Source organism: Cebus imitator, unplaced genomic scaffold (assembly GCF_001604975.1).
Source record: "Cebus imitator isolate Cc_AM_T3 unplaced genomic scaffold, Cebus_imitator-1.0 Scaffold141, whole genome shotgun sequence".
NCBI lineage: Eukaryota > Metazoa > Chordata > Mammalia > Primates > Cebidae > Cebus > Cebus imitator.
Window position 1 is genome coordinate 2188209 of NW_016107456.1, and position 20550 is coordinate 2208758.

Below are 20550 nucleotides of genomic sequence, written 5' to 3' on the forward strand. Positions count from 1 at the left end.
TTTTTTGCTTAGAATTGACTTGGCTATGCAGGCTCTTTTTTGGTTCCATATGAAGTTTAAGGTGGTTTTTTCTAGTTCTGTGAAGAAAGTCATTGGTGTCTTGATGGGGATAGCATTGAATCTGTAAATTACTTTGGACATTATGGCCATTTTCACGATATTGATTCTTCCTAACCATGAGCATGGGATATTCTTCCATCTGTTTGTGTCTTCTCTTATTTCGTTGAGCAGTGGTTTGTAGTTCTCCTTGAAGAGGTCCTTTACATCCTTTGTTAGTTGTATTCCCAGGTATTTTATTCTCTTTGTAGAAATTGTGAATGGCAGTTCATTCTTGATGTGGCTCTCTTTAAGTCTGTTATTGGTGTATAGGAATGCTTGTGATTTTTGCACATTGTATTGTATCCTGAGACTTTGCTCAAGTTGCTTATCATCTTAAGAAGATTTTGGGCTGAGATGATGGGGTCTTCTAGATATACTATCATGTCGTCTGCAAATAGAGACAATTTGACTTCCTCCTTTCCTATTTGAATACCCTTTATTTCTTTTTCTTGCCTGATTGCTCTGGCTAGAACTTCCAATACTATATTGAATAGGAGTGGTGAGAGGGGGTATCTTGTCTAGTGCCAGATTTCAAAGGGAATGCTTCCAGTTTTTGCCCATTCAGTATGATTTAGTCAAGGCTTCAACTCCATTTCTCTAGATTTTCTTCTCTGCCCTCTCTGTGTGTTGACAACATTCACACGCTGGTAGACGATAGCTAAAAAATTTCTAGGTCTCATTTCTATATAAAAAAGGTATAGAAAGAAAGGTTGCAATTGCTTTTGCAGAGACTCATTAAGCATGAGAAACTATTTCCAGAAATCCCTGTTTATGTTGGAATCAACTAGGTACCCAACTCATTCATTTAACAGATGCTTCATTACTACTTGTTTCCTTCCAACATTCTTTGAAGCATTGAAACCAATTCACATGTCCAGGTGATGCTATGCACCAATTGGCTTAGCTCTAGGCTCCTGGACCAATCAGTGGCAGACAGAGGGAATCATTATTTAGACAAAGCTAGATAATTCCCTCTAGCCAAGATTTTGTACTGGTAAACACCAAATTCATTAACATGACTCTTCACTCAGCACAACCTCTAGTATTGAATTTCTTATACCTAATTAACATTCTTAGCTTTTCTATCTCAGAGGAGGGTAGATAAAGATTTCTGAAACATTCTGAAGAAATTGGAAAAATTTGCATTTGAAAGAAAACTACAAGAAAGATTTTCTCTTATTTTTTACAATTTTTTATTTATCTCTCATACCTTTCTGCTAAAGAAAAATTTTCTGTTAATGTATACAATTTCAAACATATTCAGTGTGTCATTTTTGCCTTTCATACTCAACTCTGGACTGATAAACGTTTTATGAGAGAAAAATTTATTTATAGCACATTTATTCTATGGTCTAAAGAAATATATGCCTCCCAATTTAAGTCATTCCTAAAATCAGAAATAGCCAATTGACCATTATTTTAAACCAAAATCCAATTTATTTGAAATATGTGGTTATTGTACTTTTCCAGAATTATACTTTTAGTGTTTTCCAAGTGATTTTATAATCTAAGTAAAACTTTCATAAAGATACAAAGTTATAAACTCAATCTAGCACATGAATCATCACATTATGCTAAACTGCTGCAGCTAATCCTACACTGAAAATGTTCCAGGAAGAGCTCGATCTTCCCTTCTGAAATCATGATTCTCAGATTTAGAGAATTTAAGGGCCCAGGAGTTGAATAACAAAAATTGAATAGATGATGTGTTGATGGCAGTTGAACTAGATGTTTTTTAGCTGTTTCATAAAAACGAAACTCTGGGGATTTCCTACTAGTGAGAGAAGAATAACTAAAAGGTCAAATCTGTTGTTATAAGAGGTCAGAAATTATTCGTTAAGTTGTCTAAAGCTATGATTGTTTCTCAGAAATAGAAGATATGAATATGGGAAGACATTAGAATATATGTTTAAATGCCCAAGGCTGTTTGGCAGAAAAACTTGAATTTTTACTTAAAAATAAGGAAAATTATCCTTATGATAAGATTCCTAGGCTATTGGTCACTTTTTCACAAACACCCAGCACTTTGGGAGGCCGATGTGGGCAGATCACGAGGTCAGGATATAGACACCATCCTGGCTAACACGGTGAAACCTTGTGTCTACTAAAAATACAAAAAATTACCCGGGCATGGTAGCAGGCGCCTGTAATCTCAGCTACTCCGGAGGCTGAGACAGGAGCATCACGTGAACCCAGGAGGCAGAGTTACAGTGAGCTGAGATCCCGCCACTGCACTCCAGCCTGGTGACAAAGTGAGACTCTGTCTCAAAAAAAAAAAAAAAGTTTGTTTTTTTTTTTTTGAAAATTATATTATTGAAAATTACAATTATTCAGCCATGCCTTATTTAGAAATGCTGTAATTTAATATTACCTTACATACATTTTGAGAAAAGGTTAAACTGAATATGGGGAACTTCAGGGTACTTTATGAATAAAATATTCAAAATCCTAGATTCCTAACCTGTGAATCATTGAGCTATGCTGTTAGGTGAAGTTACTTATAGAAGTAATCAGTGAAACTTTGTTTTAAATTACTCTGTGTCACTCACTAGTTGTGTATATTTGGAAAGTGACTTGATCTCTCTCAGCCTCAATTTTCTTAACTATAAAATGGAGATACTAAGGCCTTCTATTTTAATTTGATAAAAGTCAGTTCATTGATAAGGCAGCAATTATATTTTAATTAATCATATAACTCATTATAATTTAATTAGCCATACAGAATATCTTAAATCCATTCCAAAACAAGATATGAAATACATTTAAAATTTTAAAAATCTTGCTTTTTAAAATTTTAAAGGTATATCCTATACTTCTACTAATTTCAATTCACCTGCAGTGGTTTTGCTGAACTTTGGATTCACATAAGGAAAATTTTAAAGTTACTAATGCGTAGGCCCCAGACCTGAAATTTTTAATTGAGTTGTCTGTGTATGATGTGGACATCAGGATTTTTAAGGATTGACCTAAAAGATAAAGATTAACATTAATCTGTTACTTCAATTTCTGTTGAAGTCAAGCACAAAAAAGAACGAATAAATTATCAAGAATAAAGTCCACAATAAAAAGAAAAGGGAGGAGTGAATAATAGAGAACTAGATTACAGCTGATGCCATGGACTTGACCTTCTTTTCTTCTCACCTCCTGGGTGATCTCATCCTCTCCAGACCCTTGATTCCACCTGCGTGCTGATGAATCCAAGCTGCCATCTGCCCAGACATCACTCCTAATCCCCCACTGTATTTGTGACATAACCAATTATAAATACCCAAATCGCTTCAGGACCATTATCACCACAACTAGATTCATCCTTTTCTCCTGAAAATCCTTTCTTCTCTCTCTAATTAATCTACTTGCTGTGGTCCTTTTAATAATATTGAGTGACTCCCCACCCCAAATTTTTGCAGATGATGCCACACTTGCAAATAATTTCCTTTGCAAATTATTATCATTTGCAAACAGATAATAAACTGCGGGATATAACACAATGAATTTGAACTAAGCCAGGAGAATATTATTACTGAGGTTTTTATTAATGAGGTTTTATGAGGAGGGCAGAAAAATTTTCAGTCCCGTCCAACAATGGCTTGAAAGAACAGGAAAAGCATAGTCCCTTGATTTTTAATGAGATTAAAAGGTGGGGTTGGAGTGCAGGTTCCTTCAGGCTGGCAGGGTCTTGAAAGATTTGAACTTTCTGGCATTCTAAAGGAGGAAAGGAGCACCTAGATTTCTTACTGGCTTTCAAATGTGGGCAGAAGGGTAAGGGGAGTGTGGGCCTTGAAAGCTCTCAGCAGTCCGTCAGGGTGAATTGTAATGAAGATTCTGACTCCACTTTTGATGTGAATTTGGAAGAGAGCATGCACTTTCTGACCACCCACATTAACACTTTAAATGTAATCTTGTCAGCATAATATCTTTATTGGATACCACTGTTATTCTATACATTATAAATTAACTGGTGTTATTCCTAAGAATAAATGCAGTGTAATAGTTCCATTAAATATGGCGACATTGGGGATCATTTGCAGACAGATGATAAACTGCAGGATACAACAGTACAAATTTGAATTAAGCCAGAATATATATATACGTGTTATATATATATATATGTATATATATATATAAAACACGTATATATATATAAACACACATATATACACACACATATACACACATATGTACACACATATATGTATGTATACACACACATACACACACATATATATCTCATATATAGAGTAACATACATATATATGATAGATACATTAGAGTATGATATATATTTATACACACGTAAAATAGAATATTTCATGCACGAGAATTTTAGGCCAATTTTTACTGACATTTGTATAAATGGCATATATTCACTTGAGAAAAAGATGCTCCTATTACATGACAGATATAATACCTTGATTAATCATTCATAATCTCTTTAGGATATAATTTTAAAATATTGAAACTAATTTAAATAGTTTAAAGTTATACCACGTAAAAATTAAACTTTTGCTTTTAAAGAGGATTGGTCTTTATTCATTTTGTGTTCTCTTGTTAGATTCTCATGATTTTGTTCTATAGTTCGTCTCAGAAGAGAAACTTCATTGCTAAGAAATGCCTTAGCACCTAAATTGTATGGTTTGTCTTGCCAGAGTTGTCCAGGTTTGATGAGGAAAATTAATCACAACAGTTCTTGCAATGGCAGAAAGTGATGAAACTATTTATTTTTCTTAAAGAAAAAAAAAAGGCAACAAAATGTCTCGGAATTTATTCAGATAGCTTATTGCCAAATGTGTATGACATTTAGAATAATTATTGTAAAGTCTCAGCTAAATTATTTTACTATTGCAACTGTTTTATATTCATTTTAATTTAATATTTGTTTCTCTAAAAATAAATTGGAGAAAAATCTAGTAACTAGCCTTCTTGAGTATAAGAATAAATACAGAATGAGAGAGATGAAATAATTAAAAAAATATATACTTCATAGGCCGGTCATGGTGGCTCATGCCTGTAATACCAGCACTTTGGGAGGCTGAGGAGGGTGGATCACGAGGTCAGGAGTTCAAGACCAGCCTGGCCAAGATGGTGAAACCCTGTCTCTACTAAAAATACAAGAAAAAAAGAAAAATAGCCGGGTGTGGTGGCAGACGCCTTTAATTCCAGCTACTCCAGAGACTGAGTCAGAGAACTGCTTGAACCCCGGAGGTGGAGGTTGCAGTGAGTCAAGATCACTCCACTATACTCCAGCCTGAGCGACAGAGTGAGACTCTGTCTCAAAAATAAAACAACAACAACAACAAATATATATATATATATATATTTTTGTTTTAATAAAAAACAAAAAAATAAATATATATATATTTTTGTTTTAATAAAAAACAAAAAAATAAATATACATATATATTTTCTTATGGAAACAAACATAAAATTTCCCAACATTATATATATATATATGTATATATATATATATATATAATTTTATATGTGTATACATATATATATATTTATAATTTTTTAAATAAAATGATCTATTATAGGCAGGTTGAAGGGTGTTTTAACAATCCATAGAATGAATGGCCTCTAAGTCTGTAAAGGCATATTTAAAAAAACAAAACAAAACAGTAGCCAAATGTTTTCTTGCAAATTAAAAAACAAAACCCCAAGAGAAACAAATCAACTTGAAGGTGTTTTCCGACCCTAAAATTAATATATATATATTAATTACCCAACATTTTATATATATATATATATAAATAAAATTATATATATATATATATATATAAAATGTTGGGTAATTTTGTTTGTTTCCATAAGAAAATATCCAAGGCAGATATTATTTTCATAAAATTCTTGATTTCTTTGAATTGGAAGAACCACTTGCATAATTCTGGAAAATACAAAAGGAATTGCCTCAATTACTTTAATTTAACTTATTTTCTTTAACTGTGTGGGCCTATAGTAAAAGGTCCACACAGTAAAAGAAAATAAGTTAAACTAACATAAACTTTTACCTTTGGTAGAAGTTCTGTCCAAATGTAGATATAAGAAATACTATCCTGAATGGATTCCACATTCAGCAAGATGCCAAGCTTGGCTAATGTGAAACCCTTCAACTGCAAACACCTAGCAATTCTATATAAAGTGTTACATGTTTAATAAATAGCTTTGGTAGAGAAAGAAGACAGTTATCTCCAGATATCGTGAACAGGCAAGCAAAAGAACGAACCCAGCCTACAGGAGCTAAAAACTTAGTGATGATAGCAGACTCTCCATACCACAGATCCTTTCAGGTCCTCGACTCTTACTTAAAAACTATTTTAATCCTTACAGCAACTCAATGAGCTAAGTGTTATTGTTATCCCAGTTTTTGAATGTGAAACTGAGGTGCAGAGATGTTACATAACTTGTTCAAGATCACACAAGCTGTAAATGGCAGACATGGAATTAGAACCTAGACAATCTGGCGCTTGAGTCAATAAGCTTAATCAGTTCATAGACTAGAATTCCATGAGTTTGAGATAACATAACAACGATCTGAAAGGTTAAGAGTGTTTACGGAGACTTAAAAAAAAAAACAAAGACCCCTTGCACGAACACTCTCTCCTGGAAGCCTGTCTTCCCCTCCTAAACTCCATCTCTTTCTCTTTCAATTCTCTTCCACCCAGAGTGGAAGCTGTCTTTCCTCTTCTGGGTTCCATCTTTCTGGATTCTCTCACTCAGTGTGAAGGGAGTTTCCTTCTCTGGATTCCCCTCTGGAGTCCCCTTCCCACTCTTTGTGGAAGTTTCCTCTCTTCTCCTTTTTTTCCTCTTTCTCTACCTAAATAAATACACTTTCTGCCAAAAAAAAAAAAAGAAAGGAAAAAAGAAAAGCAAATGTAATGGAAGAACAAATAATAAAATAAACATAAAATACATAAATATAAATCAACTATATGAAGGACATGGAAATAAATATGTAAATATAATGGTATAAAACATGAATGTATATTTATATATAATTATTTACATATTTTATATATAATCATATATAAAATCATACACATAAATATATTATTTATAATATAAAATATGTAATATAAAGTACTTAAACACATAAAATAATGTATATTATACTATAAATATTTTAGTAATATATTTTTATTATTTCCTTGAGCTTTTCTGTTGTCAATTTTTTTTCATTTTAGTGTGTTGTCACTAAATTTTCAAAAGCTTACTTCTCTTAAATTTCTCACCAATGAAAGTATTTTACTAAAAGTCAATGTGTATGGGGGTTTTATATATATATATATACGTATATATACACACACACACACTAGGTATATATAAACCATATAGATATATAAATCATATATATAAACCATATAGATATATAAGCCATATATATACATATACTAGATAGATAGATATAGATAGATAGTTATAGATAATACTATACTATATAGTCATCATCATGAACTTAGTTGCTTTTCCTAGTCTGAAATAGTCATTTCCATTCTTAATGATCACAAACAGAAAAATAATCATAATTCCCAATCCCTGTGGGAGCAGGATGCATTTTCTTTTCATTTTCACAAAAGGTCATACATACATATCGAAATAATATAAAAATGAAAATCAGAATGATCATTGAAAACATTCAAGACCCCAAAGTTTGACATTTTTCTTGCCATAGATTATACATACAGTACTAATATTTTTAGGTCACTAACATGACTAATACGTTTTGAATAATCCTTATTATTTTCTCCAATTTACTCTATCTTTTAATAAATTCAGCTGAATTATTTTCATCTGAGCAAATTCTTTCTGATTTTTAATGCCTTCTTTTCTTCTAACACCCCAAAACAGCATTCAATCAATGTCATATTCTATTAAAATGAGACTTTTAATGAGAAATCAATATGCATGAATTAGTAATTATGTACCAAACATTTTATATATATTGCAGTAAGAAGTCAGTTCTTGAAGAGATCAATTAGCTTGCTTAAGGCTTCTTTATGTAGTGGACCTAAGGAACTAAAGGTCTGGGTGCTATAAACTCAAACTCTTTAACAAGTAATCTAACTTCTGAGATAGTAATGGGAGGAAGGAGGGAGGCATTATGGTGACGTTTGGAAGAAAGAATCTCTTCCTCCTTTGAATGCCCAGAGCGCTTTCCCTTTATTTATATACTTATTTGTTTGTTTGTTTGTTTGTTTGTTATTCATTCATTCATTTTTTTCATTTTCTTTTTTTTCTCTCTTGAGATGGAGTTTCGCTCTTGTTGCCCAGGCGTGAGTGCAATGGCACAATCTCGGCTCACTGCAACCTCCACCACCCGAGTTCAAGCAATTCTCCTGCCTCAGCCTCCTGAGTAGCTGGGATTACAGGGATGCCATCACACCCGGCTAATTTTTTGTATTTTTAGTACAGATGGAGTTTCGCCATGGTGGCCAGGCTGATCTTGAACTCCTGACCTCAGGTGATCCACCCGCCTTGGCCTCCCAAAGTGCTGGGATTACAGACGTGAACCACCAGGCCCGGCCTATTTATTCACTTTTTAATAATTTCAACTTTTATTTTAGATTCAGGGGGTACATGTGCTGGTTTGTTACATGGGTATATTGCATGATGCTGGGGTTGTGGTGGGATTAATCCCATTACCCAGGTAGTGAGCATAGTACCCAAATAGTTAGCTTTTCAAGCCTTTCCCTCCCTACCCCCCCCACTTATAGTCCCCAGTGTTTATTGTCCTATATTTATTTAAATCCTCTTGTTTCTCCTAACAAATATTGTTTAATTATAATAAAAATCTCTACCATTTTTGAGTTCTTACTTTGCTCCCAAGTTGTTTTTAAAGGGCATTGCATGCATTCATACATTTAATTTATATAACACATTTATGAGGTTGCTCCTATTATAATATTCAGTTTATCAATGGAGAAGAAAAAGATTAATTGACTTGCCATCATCATACCTGGCACATAGCAATGTTATCATGATTTCCTAAAGATGTCTACCAATAAATAAACACTTTTGAATATTTTAATATTACTTTATTAAAAGGCAGAAAAGTCTTCTCTGAATTGCAATTGTCTGAGCCCAGGGATTTGAGACCGACCTGGTCAACATGGCAAAACCCCATTTCTACTAAAAATACAAAAATTAGCCAGGTGTGGTGGCTCATGCCACTAGCTACTCAAGAGACTAAGGCAGGAGAATTGATTCAACCTAGGAGGTGGAGGATGCAATTATCAGAGATCTTGCCACTGCACTCCAGCCTGGGTGACAGGGGGAGACTCTACCTCAAACTACTAATAATTTCTATAAATAAATAAACTGCAAGTGTGTTATCTGATATATTTTATATCCTCACAGTTTCTTGATTTTTTTTTCAATGTTGATAGCGGGATTTGAGGAAAGAAATTTTTAGTAATGATTCTAAAATGTGAGGCAGTGAACAGCTGAGAAGAGTCATGTAAATTCTTATTAGCAGCAAATAACACTTTTCATTTACCCATTTGTTTCTTACACCCTTTCAATTTCTTTATAATATGACTCTAATTAGTTTCATTTTCAAGTCTCTAGGAATGTTTTGAGTATTTTTGTTGTCTCCCATGATGCTGCATCCTTGTCCTCAAAATTGTCAGATTGATTATTGAATGGTAGGGAGGATGGCTCACCAGCCTGAGATGGTAATCTGAGCTAGGGACTTATTTAAGATTAACGTTTGAGGCTCTTTTAACCCTGCAATTCCTACTATTCAGCTTAGTTTAGCCTTAGCAAAGTGAAACAATCCAAAGACCTACTATTATTTTTCCCATGGTTGAGGAATTGACTCAAGGATTATTTTATAAAATAATTTTTATGAAGTAAAATAATCAGACTTCAAGGATCACAATTCAATAATTAAAGGACAAAAGGTAGAATGAGCAAGTCCAGAGATCTAAGGTACAACATGAGGACTGTAAGGAATCGCATTTTATTGTATTTGGGATTCATGTTAAATTAGTAGATTCTAGCTGCTCTCGCCACAAAAACAAAACAAAAAAACTGTGGGTACTTACGTGAGATGACATATATATGAATTTGTTTCACTATAGTACCCTTTTTACTGTCTATTTGTGTCTTTTAAGTATACCTTAAATATACACAATAAAATTTAATTGGAAAAAAAGAAAAGAAATACAGGATTAAAAATTGGAAAATCAGAGATTGCTAAGAGAGCACTAGTGGATTACCTTAGTACAGCTTTGAGTCTTTCCAACCTGTTGTTCAGGTTTCAGAGACTTCTCTTCTTTCTATATGTTTCCTCAAATACGATGTCCTTTAAACAAACAAAAAATAAGTATGCTCTGGTGTGCTCCTTTTAACTTATTCTAATTTTATTTGATGCCATTCAAATGTACATGTTATTGAGCACGTAGGAAGCTCTTTTTTAAATAAGCAATAATGAAGTTCCAAAATATTAAGAACAACCACAAAAGTGTCTCACATCCACCCCCTGGCAAACAGTGAGTGAGATGACTAAACCAACTAGTGTTCACACAATGAAATGTATTGAATAGAAAGACATGCGTGTTCAAGATACTAAAAGACAAAGTATAATTTTAAATTGTCTGTGTGATTACTGAAGATCATATTTCACAGTTACAGGAGAAATTTAGTCATTTGTATATCATTAATTAATAAGTGTTCCACACTACAAATATTATATATGTGTTCAATTATGACAGACTGATATTGTTCCAGGAACACTGATATTTTTCCATTTAGCTTGGAACATTAATTTATAATGACAATAATACATATCTATTACAGTAACTTTGCATTTGAGTACACATTTATAGACAGTGTAATTCATTAGGAAATAATTTGAAAGTACAAAAACAAACTCTGAAACATTTATTTTTATGAAGTAAAAAGACTGTAATTAACATTTCCATTTCTTGCAAGCAAGCCACAGTTACCATAAATATGAAATGTCTTCCAACGAACATGATTCATATCCTACATCATGACAAACTCTTTTTCAGATAGTCATTAAGGATGTGAATCAGGCCTATTAGTATTTATGTCATTGTGTCTTCTTGAAATGGGGTAGAGAGGTAGTGGGGGCAGAATAAGAACGTTATCAAATGTGTCAGTTTGAAGGAAAAGACTAAAAGAACCTAAATTTTTTATGAATTCATAATTTTCCTGCTTAGTGTTATATCTTAATTTGCCTTTCTCCTCTCCCCGCTCATTCTCTTTCCTATTTCCTTCTTATGTCTTTTATCTTTTTCAAGTTGAAACTAGAACTGTATTGAGAGAACCCAAATTTCAAAAAATTGGTGATTGACTTAATTGAAAGAATATAATAAAGTACTGTTTGTTTGGATTTTAGAAAACCTATTTAAACTAATTTTTTAAAGAGGTGAAATATTGTTAACAGTTTTACTTATATTCTGAATATTGTAACAATCTTTATTCCCATTATCTTAAATACTTTATCACTTTTTCCTCTGTATCAAAATATCTGCCCTCTCCTCCCTTCCCATAAATTGAAAATCAGGAAATAAAGGTCAAAAGTTCCCAGTATCATGTGTAACTTTTCTTTCATAACAAAGTTTTTAAGTATGGTGGTAAATTAGTCAAATAATAAATTATTAAGTCTAATTTTAAAATAAAAATATTACACCTATAACATAAATTTATGTTGCTTAAATACGTAAGCAGATGATTAATATACAATACGTCCAATTTAATGTGATATTACACTTGCAATATAAACTTTTGGTTTCATTTTAAAAGATAAACCTTGGGATTTACATTTATATAGTAAAAATAATTAATAATTGCACATTTTAGTTTTTAAAATATAGGTGTGGGAAGCTTTGTACTGATTTAAACTTTAAAGGGGAAATTTTTAAAATGCATAATCTTTTTACATAAAACCATGAAAATAACTTTTCTCCTGCCCTCTATATTATTATTATTATTATTATTATTAGTGATAAGAATACTTCCATAAGACCTATCTTCTTAGCAGTTTTTTTAATTTTAAGTTCTGGGGTACATGTGTAGATGGTGCAGGATTGTTACATAGGTATACATGCCATGGTGGTTTGCTGCCTCCATCCCCCCGTCATCTACATTAGGCATTTCTCCTAATGTTATCCCTCCCCAATCTCCCTACTCCCTGCTATCGGTCCCCTAGGCCCCACCCCCCAACAGACCCCAGTGTGTGATGTTCGCCTCCCTGTTTTCATATGTTCTCATTGTTCAACACCCACTTATGAGTGAGAACATGTGGTTGTTTGGTCTTCTGTTCTTGTGTCAGTTTGCTGAGAATGATGATTTCCAGATTCATCCATGTCCCTGAAAAGGACATGAACTCATCCTTTTTTAGCAACCTAAATGCCCGTCAAGAATAGACTGGATAAGGAAAATGTGGCATATACATACCATGGAATAATATGCAAATTTTTAATTATAAACTACAGTATTATTAACTATAGGCACTATACTGTACATTAGATTTCTAGGACTTAGTCATCTCTGCAACTGAAGTTTTGAACTCTTTGAGTAATACCTCCCATTTGTTATCTCCCCTCACCCCCAGCCCTTAGCTACCACCATTCTACTATTTGGCTCTTTTGAGTTTGACTATTGAAAATTCCTCATCTGAGTGGTATCACGTAGTATTTGTTCTCTTATGTCTGGTTTATTTCATTTAGTATATTGTCCTCCAAGTTCATCTACATTCTGGCAAATGACAGGATTTCCTTTTATTTTTAAGGCTGAATAATATTCTATTGTGTACACATACATATCACATTTTCCTTATCCATTCATTCACTGATGGAAATTTAGGTTACTTTCATGTCTTGGTTATTATGAATAATACTGCAATGAACATGGGGTTGCAAACATTTCTTTAGGATCTCGAGTTTAATACTTTTGAATATATACTCAGAAGTAGGATTGCCAAATCATATGGTAGTTTTATTTTTCATTTTTTGAGGAACTTTCATACTACTTTCCATAGAGACTATACCAGTTTACATTTCCACCAACAGTATATGAGGGTTCCCTTTTCTCCACATTCTCACCAATATTTATTTATTTATTTATTTTATCATAGCCATGTTAACTGGTGTGAGGTGATATGTCATTGTGGCTTTAATTTGCATTTCTCTGATGACGAGTGATGTTGAGCACTTTTTCATATATATCTGTGCCATTACTCTTTTGGAATAATGCTTATTCAGGTCTCTTCCCTATTTTTTTCATAGGGTAATTATTATAATTTGTTATTTCGTTGTAGGAGTTTTCTATTTTTGATATTCACCCTTAATCAGATATATGGTTTGCAAATACTTCTTACATGCCACAGATTGCCTTTTCATTTTGTTGGTGGTTTCCTTTGCCATGCACAAACCTTAGGTTTAATATAGTCACAATTGTCTAGTTTTTTTTTAGTTGCCTTTAGAAATCATTGCCAAGAACAATGTCAAGAAGATTTTTCACTATGTTTTCTTCTATAAATTTTATGGTTTTGGGTTTTACATATAGAGTTTTACATATTAGAGTTAATTTTTGTGTATGGTGTAAGATAAGGGTATGATTTTATTTTAACCTTATAACCTTAAATGTGTATGTGTGTGTGTTTCTGAGATTTCTGTTCTGCTTATTGGTTTATATGTCTGTTTTTATGCCAGTACCATTTTGTTTTGATTACTATAGCTTTGAAATATATTTTAAATTTTATATCATTTTGAAATCAAGAAGTATGATGCCTCTAGTTTTACTTATCATGTTTAGGTTACCTTGGCTGTTCAGGATCTTTTGTGTTTCGGTATTAATTCTAGAATTGTTATTTCAGTTTCTGTAAAAAATGCCATTGGGATTTTGAGAGACACTGAATTCAATCTGTAGATCACATTGGGTATTATGGACATTATACCAATATTAGTTCTTCCAATCTATGAACATGAGATGACTTTCTAGCTTTAATTTTTTTATTAGTGTTTTATAGTTTTCAGTATATAAACCTCTACTTCATTGGTTAATTTCATTCCTAGATATTTTATTTTATGATATTAAAATGAAATTATGTTTTAAAAAAGCAAGGTTGCTCAGCCTGGAGTGCAGTGCCATGATCATGGCTTACTGCAGCCTTGACATCCCAGGTTCAAGTAATTCTATCACTTTGGCCTCCTAAGTAGCTGGGACTACAGGAGCACCACCACACTCGGTTAAGTTTTCTTTATTAATAGAGATAAGGTTTCACTATGGTGCCCAGACTGGCTTCAAATTTCTGAGCTCAAGGGATTCTGCTGTATCCACCTCCACCTCCACCTCCTAAAGTGCGGAGATTATAGGCATGAGCCACTATGCCCAGCTAAGATTATTTTCTTAATTTCCTTTTTGGATGGTTTGTTAGTGGATATATATGTATATGAATAAAGAAGAAATAGCATGAATCTAACAATAAAAGAAATAAAGGAGTTAATAATCTACTTTTTTTACATTCATTATATTTTATTTTTACTTATTTCTTCTAATAAAAACAATGGGATATATGTGCAGAGAGTGCAAGTTTGTTACATAGGCATGCGTGTGCCATGGTGGTTTGCTGCACCAACTGACCCATCCTCTAAGTTCCCTCCCCTCACCCCCCAACCCTGCAACAGGCCCTGGTGTGCATTATTCCCCTCTCTGTGTCCATATATTCTCAATGTTCTACTCCCACTTATGAGTGAGAGCATGTAATATTTGGTTTTCTGTTCCTGTGTTAGTTTGCTGAGGATGATGTTTTCTTGCTTCATCCCTGTCCCTTCAAAGGACATGATCTCATTCCTTCTTATGGATGCATAGTATTCCATGGTGTATATGTACATTTCCTTTATCCAGTCTATCATTCATGGCATTTGGGTTGGGTTCATGGCTTTCCTATTGTAAATAGTGCTGCAGTAAACATACATGTGCATGTGTCTTTATAGTAGAATGATTTATAATCCTTTGGTTATATACCCAGTAATGGGATTGCTGGGTCAAATGGTATTTCTGGTTCTAGATCCTTGAAGAACTGCTATACTGTCTTCCACAGTGGTTGAACTAATTTACATTCCCACCAACAATGTAAAGCACTTCTATTACTCCAAAGATTCTCCAGCATCTATTGTGTCCTGACTTTTTAATAATCACCATTCTGACTGGTATGAGATAGTATTTCATCGTGGTTTTGATTTGCATTTCTCTGATGATGAGTGATGCTGAGCTTTTTTTCATGTTTGTTGGCCATGTAAATTTCTTCTTTCCAGAAGTGCCTGTTTATATCCTTTGCCCACTTTTTGATGGGGTTGTTTTTTTCCTGAAAGTATGTTTAAGTTTCTTTGTCAGATGGATATTAGATCTTTGTCAGATGGGTAGATTGAAAAATTTTCTCCCATTCTGTACTTTGCCTGTTCATTCTGATGATAGTTTCTTTTGCTGTGCAGAAGCTCTTTAGTTTAATTAGATCCAATTTGTCAATTGGCTTTTGCTGCAATTGGTTTTGGCATTTTTGTCATGAACTCTTTGCCCATGCCTATGTCCTGAATGGTATTGCCTAGGTTTTCCTCTAGGGATTTTATGGCTTTAGGTTTTACAAATATAAAGTCTTTAATTCATCTTGAGATAATTTTTTATAAGGTGTAAGGAAGCAGTCCAGTTTCAGTTTTCTGCATATGGCTAGCCAGTTTTCCCAGTACCATTTACTGAATATGAGATCCTTTCCCGATTGCTTGTTTTTGTCAGGTTTGTCAAAGATCAGATGTTTATAGATGTGTGGTGTTATTTCCGAGGTCTCTGTTCTGCTGCATTGGTCTATATGTCTGTTTTGGTACCAGTACCATGATGTTTTTGGTTCCTGTAGCCTTGTAGTATAGTTTCAAATCAGGTAGTGTGATGCCTCCAGCTTTGTTCTTTTTGCTGAGGATTGTCTTGGCTATACAGTGTCTTTTGATTCCATATGAGATTTAAAATAGCTTTTTCTAATTCTGTGAAGACTGTCAATGCTTCAATGCTTGATGGGAACAGCATTGAATCTAAAAATTACTTTGGGCAATATGACCATTTTCATAATACTGATTTTCCTATCCATGAGGCTGCAATGTTTTTCTATCTATTTGTGTCCTCTCTTATTTCCTTAAGCAGTGGTTTGTTGTTCTCCTTGAAGAGGTCTTTCACATCCCTTGTTAGCTGTATTCCTAGGTATTTTATCCTCTTTGCAGTGATTGTGAATGGGAGTTCATTCATGATTTGGCTCTCTGCTTGCCTATTGTTGGAGTAAATGAATGCTTGCGATTTTTCCACACCAATTTTGTGTCCTGAGACTTTGCTGAAGTTACTTATCAGTTCAAAAAGTTTTTGGGCTCAGATAATGGGGTTTTCTAAATCTAAAATCATGTCATCTGCAGACAGAGACAACTTGACTTCCTCTCTTCCTATTTGAATACCTTTTATTTCTTTCTCTTGCCTGATTTCCCTGGCCAGAATTTCCAATACAGTGTTGAGTAGGAGTGGTGAGAGAGAACATCCTTGTCTCGTACTGGTTTTTAAAGGAAATGTTTCTACCTTTTTCTCATTCAATATGATTTTGGTTGTAGGCTTGTCATAAATGGCTCTTATTATTTTAAGATACGTTCCATCAATACCTAGTTTATTGAGACTTTTTAACATGAAGGGATGTTGAATTTTTATCGAAGGCATTTCTACACCTATTGAGATAATCATGTGGCTTTTGTCTTTTGTTCTGATTATGTGATGGATTATGTTTATTGATTTCCGTATGTTGAACCAGCCTTGCATCCTAGGAATGAAGCATACTTGATCGTGGTGGCTAAGTATTTTAATGTGCTGCTGGATTTTGTTTGCCAGTATTTTACTGAGTATTTTTGCATCGATGTTTATCAGGGATATTGGCCTGAAATTTTCTTTTTTATGGGTGTCTTTTCCTGGTTTTGGTGTCAGAATGATGCTAGATTCAATTCATAAAATGAATTAGGGAGGAATCCCTCCTTTTCAGTTGTTTGGAATAATTTTAGAAGGAATGGTACCAGCTCCTATTTGTATTTCTGGTAGAATTCAGCTGTGAATCTGTCTAGTCCTGGGCTTTTTTTGGTTGGAAGGCTATTAATTACTGCCTCAGTTTCAGAGCTTGTTATTGACCTATTCAGGGATTCATCTTCTTACTTGTTTAGTCTTGGTAGGGTGTATGGATCCAGGAATTTATCCATTTCTTGTAGGCTTTCTACTTTATTTGCAAAGTGGTGTTTACAAGTATTCTCTGATGGTAGTTTGTATGTCTGTAGGGTCAGTGGTGATAGCCCCTTTATCAATTTTTATTGTGTCTATTTCATTCCTCTCTCTCTTCTTCCTTATTAGTCTAGCTAGTGGTCTATCTATTTTATCTATTTTATTATTATTTTTTTTTTCAAAAAAACTGCCTCCTGAATTTGTTGATTTTTTTGGAGGTTTGTGTGTGTGTGTGTGTGTGTGTGTATGTGTCTTTATTTCCAATTCTTCTCTGAACTTAGTGATTTCTTACCTTCTGCTAGCCTTTGGATTAGTTTTTTCTTGCCTCTCTACCTCTTTTAATTGTGATGTTTAGGTGTTGATTTCATATCTTTCCAGCTTTCTGATGTAGGCATTTAATGCTATAAATTTCCCTCTTAACACTATTTTAGCTGTGTCCTAGAGATTCTGGTACATTGTCTCTTTGTTCTCATTCATTTCAAAGAACTTCTTGATTTCTGCCTTAATTTCATTATTTACCTAGGAGTCATTTAGGAGTAGCTTGTTCAATTTCCATAAAATAGTGTGGTTTTAAGTGAGTTTCTTAATCCTGAGTTCTAATTTGATTGCACTGTGGTCTGAGAGACTATTATTATTTCAGCTTTTTTCCATTTGCTGAGGAGTGTTTTACTTCCAATTATGTGGTTGATTTTAGAATCAGTGCCATGTGGCACTGAGAAGAATGTATATTCTGTTTATTTGGGGTAGAGAGTTCTGTAGACATCTACTAGGTCCACTTGATCCAGGGCTGAGTTTGAGTCCTGAATATCTTTGTTAACTTTCTGTCTCATTGATCTGTCTAATACTGACAGTGGCGTGTTAAAGCTTCCCACTATTATTGTGTGGGAGTCTAAGTCTCTTTGTAGGTCTCTCTATCTCTCTCTCTCTCTCTTTTGAGACCAACTCTCACTGTTGCCCAGGCTGGAATGCAGGGGCCCAGTCCTGGCTCACTGCAATCTCCACCTCCTGGGTTCAAGCAATTCTCCTGCCCAAGCCTCCCAAGTAGCTGGGATTACAGGTGCGTGCCCCCACACCTGGCTAATTTTTTTGTATTTTTAGTAGATATGGGTTTTCACCATGTGTGCTAGGCTGGTCTTGAACTCCTTACCTCAGGCTATCCATGCTCCTCAGCCTCCCAAAGTACTTGATTACAGACATGAGCCACCACATCCAGCCTCTTTGTAGGTCTCTAAGTACTTGTCTTATGAATCTGGGTGCTCCTATGTTAAATGTTTCCTGAATTTGCATGCTGGCCTGTCTTGCTAGGTTGGTGCAGTTCTCCTGGATAATACCCTGAAGTGTGTTTTCCAGCTTGTTTCCATTCTCCCCATCTCCTTCAGGTACTCCAATCAATCGTAGGTTTGGTCTTTTTATGAAGTCCCATATTTCTTGGAGGCTTCGTTCATTCTTTTTTTTTCTCTATTCCTGTCTGCATGTCTTATTTCAGTAAGGTGGTTGTCAAACTCTCATATCCTTTCTTCTGTTTGGTCGATTTGGCTGTTGATACTTGTGTATGATTCATGAAGTTCTCGTGCTGTGTTTTTCAGCTCCATCGGGTTGTTTATGTTCCTCTCTAAACTGGTTATTCTAGTTAGCAATTCCTCTAAGCTTTTATCAAGGTTCTTCGCTTCTTTGCATTGGGTTAGAGCATGTTCCTTTAGCTCATTGTAGTTTTTTATTACCTATCCTCTGAAGCCTACTTCTGTCAGTTTGTCTGTCTGTTCCTCTGTCCAGTTCTGCACCTTTGATGAAGAGACATTGCAATCATTTGGAAGAGAAGAGGCACTCTGACCTTTCGGGTTTTCAGTATTTTTTCACTGATTCTTTCTCATCTTTGTGAGTTTGTCTAGTTTCAGTCTTTGAGGCTGATGACCCTTGGATGGGCTTTTTTTGGGGCGGGGTCATCTTTTGTTGTTGTTGTTGATGCTGTTGTTGTCACTTTTTGCTTGTTTTTCTTTCAGTAGTCAGGTCCCTCTTCTGTGAGGCTGCTGCAGTTTGCTTGGGGTTCACTTCAGGCTCTACTCATCTGATTCGCTCCTGTGCCTGGAAATGTCACACAAAGAGGCTGGAGAGCAGCAAAAATGGCTGCCTGCTTCTTCTTCTGGGACCTCTAACCTGGAGAGGCACCAAACTGATGCCAGTAGTATTGCTCCTGTATAGTGCGTCTCACAACCCCTGTTGGAGGGTCTCACCCATTTGGGTGGCATGTGGAGCAGGACCTGTTTAATGAAGCACTTTGTCCCTTGGTGGAGAGGGTGTGTTTCACTGTGGGGAAACCCATTCATCTGGGCTGCCCAGATTCCTCAGAACTACCAGAAAGAGAGGCTAAGTCTGCTGGTCTGCAGAGACTGTGGCCACTCCTCCCTCTAGGGACTTGGGCCCCGGGAGATCCCAGTTTTGTCCCTGAGCCTCTGACTGGAGTTATTGGAGATCCTGCAGGGAAGCCCGGCGGACTGAGGAAGGATGGGTCAGAGTTAGGCCTGAAGACACACTCTGGCTGCAGACTGCCACAGCCATTGTGTTGGGCTATGGGGACAAGTCTTGGGACCAAGCCTTCCAGTCTCCCTGGCTCTAGCAAGGGAAAAGTGCAGCCTGGAGCTATAGAAATGGGAGCTGCCCTTCCCCTACCCAAAGAGCTTAGGTGTTAGGCAGTTGAAAGTCCCAGTGCTGGCTGCTGTCCCTCCCCCAAGGAGCTCAAAGGACTTAGACAGCAGGCAGCCAAGCCAGTGCTGGTCGCCCCTCTCCCCAGGAGTTCTGTGGGTTTAAGCAGATTCCAGCTGAGAGGCTGTAAGAATCTGTGCATTCTGGGCTTGGTATACTATGCTCCTGTGGTGTGGGTTCAGGAATGGGATCTTCTGATCTATGGGTTGCACAGTTCCATGGGAAAAACAGTTTTCCTGGCCGCATAGTGCACTCACTCATGCCTCCCTTGGCTGGGGTGAGGGGGTTCCTCGTCCCCTGTGGCTCTCAGGTGGGCTACCACACCACACTGCTCTTAGGTCATGCCGGCCTCCATAGCTCATGCTGGCCTCCTAGTCAATTTTGATGAGAGAACCTGTATGCTTTGGTTGCTGGTGAAGGAGTCACATGCTGCTGCTGCTGCTGCTACTGCTACTGCTGCTGCTGCTGCTGCTGCTGCTGCTGCTGCTTCTT

The 20550-nt window shown here is 35.3% G+C and overlaps 1 long non-coding RNA gene across 1 annotated transcript in view; it reads right to left on the reverse strand.

Moving 5' to 3' along the window:
- Window positions 1-20550, reverse strand: part of LOC119473236 — a 28908-nt gene that overhangs the window by 5953 nt on the left and 2405 nt on the right. Inside the window, exon 2 of the long non-coding RNA XR_005202436.1 lies at window positions 10317-10402. This is a non-coding gene — a long non-coding RNA (uncharacterized LOC119473236). The remainder of the gene's footprint in view (window positions 1-10316; window positions 10403-20550) is intronic.